The sequence below is a fragment of the Pavona decussata genome, unplaced genomic scaffold (genome assembly GCF_977016875.1).
Source record: "Pavona decussata unplaced genomic scaffold, jaPavDecu1.1 SCAFFOLD_53, whole genome shotgun sequence".
Taxonomy (NCBI): Eukaryota; Metazoa; Cnidaria; class Anthozoa; order Scleractinia; family Agariciidae; genus Pavona; species Pavona decussata.
In genome coordinates, this window is record NW_028145475.1 from 2960258 (window position 1) to 2969218 (window position 8961).

The 8961-nt window shown below is 39.1% G+C and overlaps 1 long non-coding RNA gene across 1 annotated transcript; it reads left to right on the top strand.

Annotated features, from left to right (window-relative positions):
- The first annotated feature begins 17 nt into the window (after window positions 1-17).
- LOC146480497 (uncharacterized) lies at window positions 18-4726 on the top strand. The gene is made up of 2 exons (XR_014864714.1): window positions 18-136; window positions 3239-4726. It is a non-coding gene; the product is annotated as an uncharacterized LOC146480497 (long non-coding RNA).
- The last annotated feature ends 4235 nt before the right edge of the window (window positions 4727-8961 follow it).

Sequence of the window (8961 nt, forward strand, 5' to 3'; positions counted from 1 at the left end):
GATGACGTCATGTTGAAAGCGAAAAACCCAAAATGGCGGCGGTGGTTTGTGCTCAAACTTGCCAGGTCGTTTTGAAAATCAATCAATACGACAACTGTTATTTTCTCAACCACAAAATACTTAACATACCTTTAAGGTAAGTTTCTGGTTTGTCTGTTTCTGTTTAAACTGAACTGACGTAAGCCTATAAAACTATGCTTCAGTCGTTGGAATTCTTTGTTGACAAAATCTGATGTCCCTGGCGTATTAAAGCGCTTGGCCGCTTTTAGCTTGCTGTAGAACTTCGAAACTCTTGGCGTATCTTTGGCGTGGGACGTATTCGGAATACACTCTGGGCTGCAAATGGGCATTAAACTTGAAAAGAGCGTATTACTTGCTGAATTTTTTTTTGACATGGGGAGGTAGAACATGCATATCATTCACAGCAAATGTTATAAGCTCATGTAAGGCTTATTTGGCAATAATATAAGACGTTCAGTGTATTTAAGCTTAATACTGTATTTCCGATCGACGCCGTGAGGAACGCCTATATTTCTGAAGATACCGGAAGTTTTAATAGCTGAAAACAGCATGCTCGTTTGTTGTACTGCATTTCATGGATGTCGTAAGGCCTCTGGCAACATATCATTTGAAAAAGAGTATGTGAAGTATCATATATTTGAACTGCTGATTTTACGTGTATTGAATGGAAGATCGTCGCAATTATTTACATAACTTCACTTGTATTGCAGGAGTCATGTTTTCAATCCCATAATGTCCACAAGCCAGGATTTTTTTTAGGCTTATTTTTTGCAACTGATCAAGTTGTGTACATAATAACTGGAATGGTCGACCTTCCATTCACTAAAAATATGATTAATCAGGTCACACTAAGAGAGTTGACAAGTTGATGGCGGGTTATTCTGATTTCAGACCAACGAATCCTTCAACATCAAATAGCTTGTGGTTTAGTTTTATTGTTTTGGTTGCACCTCATAAACATTCCAGGAATACTTTCAGTATTTATAATTTTTGCATATTTGATTAGTGCACGAAGGGCCTTTTTGTATGGAGCGTGGTAAAGATGTTCTTGGTAACTAGGTGAGCTGCCCTTGGATGAGCCAAGTTTTCATACTTTTCCTTACCAAAAGTAGTTCATTTGCTCAAACAGTTTGCTTAAGATACTCAAAGTTCACCTAGAATGATAGTCTGAAATGTCAGCCGTCTCCTCCCCCTAACCCCCAGGGGTGCGGGAGAGAGAGACGTCTGAATTCCGAGCGTTATAATGCCGTCCGTTGACGTCACACAGTAATTTATGCAATTTTGCATAAATAAAAACCTCTTAAACAAAATGGCGGCCATGAGTGATGGAAGCGCCCGGCGTGCATTTCAGCATGCATAATGTAGGAGGTTGTGTGCATTTTGTAAGCCGTAAAATTTGAAGACAAAGCATCAAGAATGTATGTACGGGATTGCACTTCATTTTCCACCGAAGATGAATTGAAAGTGAATTCTCGTTATGGTTTTGCTTTTTTTGACTGTTTTTTTTTTTTTGGATGAAATAAGAGTAGTTCGTTCAGAATATTTCTCGAAGCAATGGTTGGTTTTGAATTAAAAGTCATTTGCTCCTCAAGATGTTTTTGAGGTTAGGCAAAGCCGGGTGGTAAGTTGTGACAAATGAAAGAATTTTGTTTTGCACTTTATTGTTTTGTTGTGAAGCCGATTTCCGTTCAGTGAAAATCAGAGGTTATTTTTTCAATGAGATTGTGGGGGTAGCCTCTGGCCTGAAAGTGCGTTTTGAAGTGGCTGATGTTGTAATAGAATGATTTTGCAGAGGAATTGTTTCTAAGAAGTCTCAGGGCTTCATTTTTTATGAGTCCTTTTCTTACCCCAGTGGGTGGCAGGAAGAAAAATGCCGGGGAAAAGTGTGTACTGGAAAGTCTCTGTAGGTTTAAAGTGCGTGCGAATGTCAATGATTCCAGCTTGATTGTAGAATCGCTGAGACTTCTGAGGACCAACTACTCAGTGAAATCATTCTATTGCAATACCACCAACTTCAAAATGCACCTTCAGGCAAGAGGCTATCAACACAATCTCATTGAAAAAATAACCTCTGAGATTAAATTCACGGAATGGAAGTCGGCTTTACAACAAAACGAGAAACAACTTCTTCACAACTTACCACCTGGCGTTGTCTAATTAACCTCAAAAACACCTTGAAACCAACCATTTGCTCAAGAAATATTGAAAGAGCCTCTCATTTATCTACTCGTGAGAGCAAAAACGTTAAACGAGAAGTCACTTTTTCACACCATGAACTAGCGAGTTGTGTCTGGCCTGTCAACACTTTATATTTGCCGCCGAAATGAAATATCTGTTTTCCCAAGTTTGACCAATAAGAAATGGTTATCTATTTCAATTAGGTAAGAACCAATCAAAAACTGCCTACCATAAGAAATGGTTATCTATTTCAATTAGGTAAGAACCAATCAAAAACTGCCTACCATATTCGCAAAAGTATGTGATGTCACTGGATGGCATTATAATGTTCAGAATTCAGACCTCTCTCTCTCCCGCACCCCCTGTGGGTTAGGGGGTGGAGACGGCTGACATTTCAGACTACTGGAATGAACCATCCTTTTTTGAGGTAGGGTACTCCATAAATATTTGCCAAAATGATTTTAAAGTTGCACATCCAGGACAAGGCACTAAGATGAACTTATAACTAGATTTGTTGTACGAAAAGTATGCTGTACGATTTGAAGTGGCTCAAATGTCATCTTTTGCAAGCTGTAACGGAACTTTATGTGGTTGCAAGTTGACCTTCACATGAACATGATTAATGAAGTTGTTTAGGCCATGTGAAGATTGACAATTTACTTCAATTAAGTCCCAGCTAAACAATCAAACAATTTGGTCTGACATGTTTGTCACACAAAACATTTAGTGGCTAAACAGGCAAACAGTGTTTGACTAAGCATTCAACAAAGTGAGCCCACATAAATGCAAAGCTGAGACAGGTTTTTCTAAACGGTGAAACATGTTCCTCCAACATGATGTTTGGACAGAAATGTTTGATCGTTAAGCCATGTACCAGTCAAGTAGCAATCCACCTTGAAGCGTCAGAAGCTTGTTATGCAAATCCAACAAAAATACAGGGAGTTAATTTTGATTATGCTACTATAACTACAGATTATGAAATTACATTGAATCAATGCCACAGTGGTTAATTTTTTTGTGATTTTTTTTCCTTTCACAGCCCCACACATCATGAAATGGACCTTTGGATATTCAGGCCCTTCCTGTTTGAAGGCGATAAATGCAAACATTGGATTTATAAGGCCAGCTTCAGATGCAGCCCCACTCATGTGCCAAACCTTATTTTATGATTTAGGTTCGGCACTGAGTTGCATAATTTGAGTGGCATGTGGGACGTGCCTTAGTATCTTATAGTATTTTTTGTTGCTAAGTTTGAGGATGTGGTTCTCTATTAACCAGAAGGGTGTTCAGAAATCCTATAGCTGCCCTCTTTTGTAAAGAAATTCTTGAAATTAATTAACAAGATCTTTTCAATACTTTATGGAGGATATGCCTTTTGTACATTTCTGACTAGAAGCATGAATTTTATTGAAGGGCTTGGCAAAACCATGCTCAGTGGAAATTCTTCTGTAAAATTTAGACCGCTCCAAATAAGTTCTAGTTTGGCATACACATTCATTATCATGTAAGAATCATAGTTCTCTATTTTTTATGATCATATGGCTAAAATTTCAACAATTAACCTATGAATTTTTTGTTACTTACACTAATTTAGATGAGGTTAGGAAAACGTAATGTAAAGGGTTCTGTTCAAAAGGGGGATATATTGCTTTTTTTGGCCAAAAAGTCAGAAAAACGTTCCAAACTTGCCCAGTTTTAGTATGTAGTGCAGATTTTCAGTGTACATGTGTTAAAATATGTGGATCAATATTATTTTTCTTTTTGCCTAAAGGCTGAATTTTGGCGGATTTGATCACAAACAGTGTGTAAACTGCCACTACATTAAAGCAGAGACAAAATTCCTTGTAGATTAACCTTGGTGCCAAAAAATTATAGTGCAGATTTTCAGTGTACATGTGTTAAAATGTGTGGATCAATATTACTTTGCTTTTTGCCTTAAGGCTTAATTTTGACGGATTTGATGACATACAGTGTGTAAACTGCCACTACATTAAAGCAGAGACAAAATTCCTTGTGGATTAACCTTGGCACCAGGAAATTAATAGTGCAGTGCAGACTGAAACTGGGAAAGTTTGGAGCTAAGGAATTGACAATTTTACCAACGAGAAGGTTAAACTTTATTTGAAATAATTTCTGACTGATTTCAAACTAAAAGAGGTGTTCTTTACCGGACACTGAATTCTTGCATGAAAACGTTTCTATCACGTGCAGTGAATGTCCCATGAAAGACACCCTTTATTGTAGGTCTTTTAGTTTAAGCTGGCTTGTGATCAACTTTGATAAGTTTTGCCCTCTGTAAGTGTGTAAAATTGTCAATAATGTGCTTCTCTTTTCAGATACTGCTTTGCATTTATATTTGGCTGGCACTAAAATTCTTGTTCAAAGTCCAGTGTGCTGTTTCTGCAAAATAGATTAATCAGTACTTTTGAAGAGAAATCATTACTCAGTAGCCTGTGTACTTGGCCAATACAGCTGTAGTTCAACTTACTTGCTGTGAATAATTAAAGAAAAGCAAATTAATTATTCATTCCTGAAACTTGATGGAAGTTCTTTAGTTTTATTCCCCTTCAATGCCTTGGCACTGAGTAAGAATTTCAATACATTAAAACAAGCCTACACCCCCCCCCCCCCTCCCTCTTCCCTAGATAATTGTTTAATAGAATCTGCTTTTCCACCAAACTTGTATATCTGAATCACATATCCACATTGTCCTAGTAAAAGAAGACCCTTCTCATGAATATTACAAGTGGTTAGTCAATGCATGGTAGAGAATGTGGCCCTTAGGGATTTATGCTTGACTTACACAAGAGAGATGTTCCTACAGTACTACATGCAAAAGTCCCGGGGGGAAGTACTGCTCAGAATTTGTGGTGGGGGTGTGTGGCTAAATTCTCGAAACTCTGACCCTAGTTCAGACCAAAATATTTAATTTCCCCCTACCCCTTTTCAGACCTTGCCTCTTAAATTCATACCCATTTTCAGACCTGTAAAATTGATACCCATTTTGCCTTGTTTCAGACAAAATGACATTCCAATATGACATGTGTGGGAGTACCCCGGCGGGCAAAAGTGTACTTTGACTGCATTTAGTTATTTGATTATTGTTGGGAGGGCAACTATTTATTGGCAATTCAAACTCAAATTCACCAGTGCCCTTGAGAACTAACCTCAAATTCTGGCAGGGTTGCAATGACTCCACTCCGTAAAAACTCCATGTTATACAGGTTATGGAAACTACTTATTCAGGGCTCGTACAGAGCCTGGAATAATTTGTTGAAAAAGTACGGGAATCTGTAAACTAGTTTTCCAAATCTGGAAAAAGTATGTAAAATAAAGATAAAGTGTGGGGATGAAATGAAAAAAAAAAGGCTGGAGTTTTTTTCTCAAAGCTACAACACCTACAGTCGAATTTTGTCAAAATTTAGTCAACCGAAATTCCTTATCATCTGGGAGTGTGATTTGACTCACAACCTTGAGTCTGAAAAAAAAAGTAATGGTTAAGAAAAAATCTTGAATTTGCGTACAAAAGTGTACGGACCCTGCACATAGTGGACTTTCACAACCAGGTCAAAGCACGATGTAGCCTACTCGGGGTGGGGGGGGGGGGGGTGGGGGAAGAAGCTCCATCTCCCCTCCTCTTCCCCGAGAGCTTGCTCGCAGGCTAAGCACGATTAGGCTAATCACGGATTAGAGTGAAGTTTCATCCTAGTTTTATTACTAATAAACAATGACTTTTGCCTTACAGTTTTGAATTAAACTTTCTTTGCCTATGCCTCAAAATTAGCTCTTCAAGAGATTAGCGTTGACTTGCTTTCACCTAACCGTTCTTAGGGGTTCGTCACGCGTGAGGGGGTAGGGGGGGGGGGGTTGGGAGGAACGAGTGACGAACCCCAAAGAACGTCTAGGTGGGAGGCTAGCTTCACCAAGATGGCATGCGCAGTAAGCACTGCAGGAACCCAGGAGGGTGGAATGAAGAAACATCGCTGCAACAGATATTTCTGCACTCGGCTAAAGTCATTTGGTTGTTCTTTTTCGCAAAGATAATGAATCAGATCACTGTATGGATTGACAACAAATGAAGACGCAAGGCTATGTGGTTAGTGGTTGCCAATACGAATTTACATGTGGAGTAAACTGAAGTGATCTCCGAGAACGGTTTAACTTCCAAAAAAAGCCCTTTTTTGCGTGTTGTGGGTGATCTGAGGGGCAAATTGCTTCAAAATAAGATCAAAGACGTACTGCCTAGATAAAAAAAAAATAGTTGAAACCATACACGTCTTTCAGATTCCTTATTGTTTCTTGGCCCGGTTCAGACGCCGAACTTTTCATGAGTTTCATGAGCCGAACTTAATTCAAATTAAGGTCGGCCCAAATCACGAAAATCCCACCTTTTGATTCAGACGCCAAACTTAATTAGCCGAACTTAATTTACTTGAAGCAAAACCAATCAAAATGTTAGCCTTTTTTTATTTTTTGTTTTTTATTTTATTTTTTTTTGAAATACGTTATAATAATTTATGCATTAGGTTCGGCTCATGAAAAGTTCGGCGTCTGAATCAAAGCCGTTCCAAAGCCGAAATTCCCGGCTGAGCCAGGCGGGAAGAACGGCTGCGCCGTTCCAAATTGAAACTGCCGTTCCCAACTGATTCAGACGCCGAACTTTTCATGTACTTAATTCAAGGTATTAGGTTCCGCTCATGAAAAGTTCGGCGTCTGAACCTGGCTGATTTTAGATGATTCTTGTGTCACACCAGGGCCAACATAGGCGTAATGAATGGACACGTCATTTTTAATTTCGCGCAATTATCATTTTTAGTGTAACTGAGGAACTGAGCGGTCATTTGAGCAACCTGTCTGCGTGTGTGTAAAGGTGAAAATTATGTCTCTTCCAATGAAAAATACCAGTGTATGTTCAAATTTTCTTCCCAAGACTGAGGGAATCAACGCTAGGACAGCCCTAATCACCGGTGTTACTGGTCAGGTAGGTTCCGAATTATAATCCTGGGAAATGGCCGTCCAAAGCAAAATTAAATCTAAACGAGTCACAGGCCACGAAGTAAATTATTTCAAGTCGGGTGCCGTTAACACGATGTGCTTCAAGTCTGACAACACCCTGGAGGCCTGAAAATATATATATGTAAAAAATATCTGCCATCTCACGGTTGTTCACGATTGAAGAAATATACCATGAAAAATACTAAAAATATCACTTCAGAGCCTCTCGATTTCCAAGGTTATTGGGTAGGATACCCCCAGACTCGGCTAAGGACTACCGCCTTCTGCAATGCCCCTCCCTTCCCCCCCCCCCACCCCCACCCCCATAAAACGCTAGCGACGGCATGGTGATCGTTGAATTTCATAAAAATGCGCTATGTGAGCTTCTATTTTTATATTGCTTTTGATTACTTTTAAATTTGATTTTAAATCACATTTTCATATCTGTATCACGTACAGTGGACCCCTGCCAAAAGGCCACCTCATTATTATAAGTTATAAGAGAACCCCGGCCACATTGTAAAATTCAAACGTTTAAATTCACCTGCATGTACTTAACCGTGCCTTTGATCACGCAGTGACGGGGAACCGAAAAGTCGCGAAAAAGTCGCAAAAATCTGAAAATCAAAGTGCAATTTTTCAAGTGGTCCAACAAGTTATTTGAAACAGCCGTTGTCGGTTGGGGACAACTTTATCTTCAGTATCACTCTTTCGTTGTGTGCTTTTCTTCTTCCCCGTGAGTCGTTAAAAATTAATATGGGTGACTCCATTCATACGGCAATCTTCTGTGGTTCCTAGGTCACGGTTTTTCAATTAAAGACAAAATTTAAAATGCATCATGGTTCGCTAAGTCAGAAAAATCAAGTTCTGTGTTTCCTCGCTTCAAGTTTCATACGAGGAGGCCCCCGATGATTCGCTTTCCGACGTCAGTTTCAAAAATAGTATCCACTATGACATTTCGCATTAACAAAACGAAAATGTATGCTCCTTTCTTTTATACTTCCGGCAAAGGGGATCACAATGCGATCTTAGCATTGTGATTTCTGCAAGGAATTTCTGCTCAGTTTTCAACCCTTTCTAATAATAATAATAATAATAATAATAATAATAATAATAATAATAATAATAATAATAATAATAATAAGAAGAAGAAGAAGAAGAAGAAGAAGAAGAAGAAGAAGAATGATGATGATGATGATGATGATGATGATGATGATGATGATGATGATAAAGCCAGATCTAGCGTGCAATTTAGAAAGATTTCAAAATACAAAACAGATCACCACAATGAACACAAGAAGCCAGATATTCTTCTGAATAAGGAGCAAAAAAAAAAAAAAAAAGCCGGCCTTATTATCGACGTTGCCGGCCCCTTCGACACCAGGAAAGACAGTCAGTAAGGAGAGAGAAAACGTTGAGAACTACCATGACGAGATGACGAGATGAAACGGATTTGGAACTGCCGATCGGTCTTGGTACTGACCAGTAGTCATTGGTACATTGGGTACATTCTCCGAAGGATTTGGTTGACATGGTTAAAACTGCTGGGGATGCCCTACAACATGGAGCTCTAACAGCGTGTGTGTTTGCTGGGGACCGCCAGAATTCTGACGGAAAAATGCTAGGGATAATGAAACAAACCACTCAGAAAGACGTACAGAAAATGGCTAAGAATTCCAGTTGGCTGGAGGTGGACCAGCTGGCTATTTACAAGGACTTAAACTCGGGGCAACTCCAGGTGAATATTGACGGTCACGTTTAGTGCAA